The following is a 2,556-nucleotide window of genomic DNA, read 5'->3' as shown; positions in this document are numbered from 1 at the left end:
TGAGAGATTGGTAGCGTTTCCTTCCGAGGTTAGTTTTCATGATTTGGCACCAAGAAACACTCAATAGAAAACGAAGACTTGAACCAAGTCCTCTACAATACACCATTGATTGGTTCTTCCTCATTTGATTTGGGCCGCTTTCCACCGACTTGATCGGCAATAACGGTCACCAGACCAAATAAATATGAACGTGTTAGAGTCCACAAAATTGTGAGTGTTGCCATACCTATGGTGAAATTCCTACGCGTACGGAGATTAAAAAGCAGATGCATTGTTGGCTAACTAGGGCCCCCTTCTAAGTTGTATAACCTAACCTAAAGCCTCGTACTATCTGTTGTAAGGTTCCTTAATCTTGCGGGGCTCAGATGAAAAGGTCTGACAATTGTGCACAACGTAGTCTTTTTTTTCAACTCTAAAGATCTAACTAGTCAAAAAACGTTTCGTCATGTCAGTGGATTAACAGTAGGTCTGGAGGTATTAAAAATCATTTAAGTATTTATTTGTATATACAAAGCATCAAAACTGAACACAATTGACTAGATGATATCACATAAGACATTCACTAAAATGGGTTCAGTGTTCAAGAAACAAATGAAGAAAAATAGGGGTCCAAAATCTGGGTGCGAGCCTCTTAAGGAAGTTTATGTTTTGAGAAGAGCTTAGCATTTTGACCAGTGCCTTGACCAAATCAAGTACAAGATATTGACGAGTTTGTTACCGCGAAATGGGTTCGATGCAAGATTAATAGCAAAAATCTTTTCACAAAAGAGTAGCTGGCCATATTGAATGGTAAGCAAATGGATTGGAGGGCTCAAAGTGTAAACCTTGACATTCACTACAATTGATTCTGAATTCTGGTTGTGGAAAAAGCTCATGGATACTTTTGAAGATGTATTGTAAAAGATACTTTTGCGCCTCTTTGAAATACTGCATGCTGCATCGTCCCAATCTTCTTGGTATGTGACACATAATAATTGTTCTCTAATTCTTACATTATTCCAGCTTGTATTTTTGGCAAAAGCTCAAACTTTTCCTAAGAATGCAAAAAGAACCTCAATACTTTACACATTAAAGGACAAATATAAAAACATTTGCATTTTAGCCCAGATTTCTTCATCATGTGAGATCGCTAAAATAAAGCACCCACAGGAACCAAATTTGATCTATATACCTGCATGGTTTAGGGTGTTAATTTGGGGGTCCAAGTAAGGAGACAACTTCAAGGCCTATTGATTTCGAAGATTTTGAAATAATGAAATGTATAGAAACCTTTGGTACTTGCTTCAAACTTTTACAAATTTAGTTTAATGTAGCCTTTTCATGTGTCTTTTTTGCTTTTAAACAGGCTTATATATTTCCGATTGAGATTTTTTTCCTATGAAAATAAATTATTTGTTGCTTTCTCAAAAAGTATTTTTAGTGATTATTTGGCCCTGGTCAAAAGTGGACATGGCCCTTGAATAAACTATAATGATCCCGTGGGGGGTTGAATTTTTTTGTTGTTAACTATTTTCAACCGAGTTATTAAATGTATGAAATTTCATGAAATTCTGAGACCTAAGGGGACGCAAGGGTATGTACACTTGACGTGGAATGTCCCTCCCTAATGCTCTGTTCATTTCATGGTTTGAAAAAGTTAACTTAATTTAAGTATTCCACAATTGCAGGCCGTGCCAAAACATGGATTGTATTTTGGCGGTGGACACCTTTGAACACGGTTTGATGAGGTTAAGGACAATGGCACAATCCTTTCGGAGAAAATTGAAATGGACTTGTCTCGTTTTGGACTTAAAACGAGGGCAAAACGTTCAAAAGTTTTTGATAAACTATCCCGGTTGAGTTGGGAACAAAGCCTTAGTCGAGTACAAAAGTGCAACAAATACATCACTATGTTTGAGACGAATCTTTTTTTAATACAATCGAGAGGGAAACCTCTATATATTTTTTCCCTGACTAGAAAATATTGTAAAGAGGCGAAAGTCACGGAAACGGGAAGGCTGAAAACGTTAAAACGTTCCTATCGATCCCGTTACTTTTGCAGAAATGTAACGCATCACTGGTAGTGTTACTTTGAGTCTTTAACTTTACTCAAGCTCTGATTACAAACATAAATAATATAACAACCACAACACATGTAATGCAATGTCCAGGGCAATAGTTGCATAAATGAGGCCTCTTTTTTGAAGCTCTTACCTCGAAACTGGCCACGATATTTGTCTACTTTATTGGCTAGTTAAGTTCCTCGATTCTGCTAGGGTAGATTCTGCAACACCCAAACCACCCAGTTCGACCAAATGAATTTCTCGCATGCGTTTGCTCAGATATGTGAGGTTGCGTGGGTATTTGTTTATGCCTGTGATCGAGTGAGTGACTAAGGAAAATACAAGACAATCACGACGTTCTTTGCCTCACATCCAAATCAAGTCCGGTACTGCTCAATCCATCGACCCGAATCCGCTCCCGCCTACACCCCGTGCTCAATCCCATGGATTCACAAACCGAGGCTGCGGCCAGTTCGGCCGCCACAACGCCAGTTTCCACGACCGAGCCCACCGC

Source organism: Tigriopus californicus, chromosome 10 (genome assembly GCF_007210705.1).
Source record: "Tigriopus californicus strain San Diego chromosome 10, Tcal_SD_v2.1, whole genome shotgun sequence".
Classification (NCBI taxonomy): Eukaryota; Metazoa; Arthropoda; class Copepoda; order Harpacticoida; family Harpacticidae; genus Tigriopus; species Tigriopus californicus.
This window is presented reverse-complemented; position numbering follows the sequence as displayed.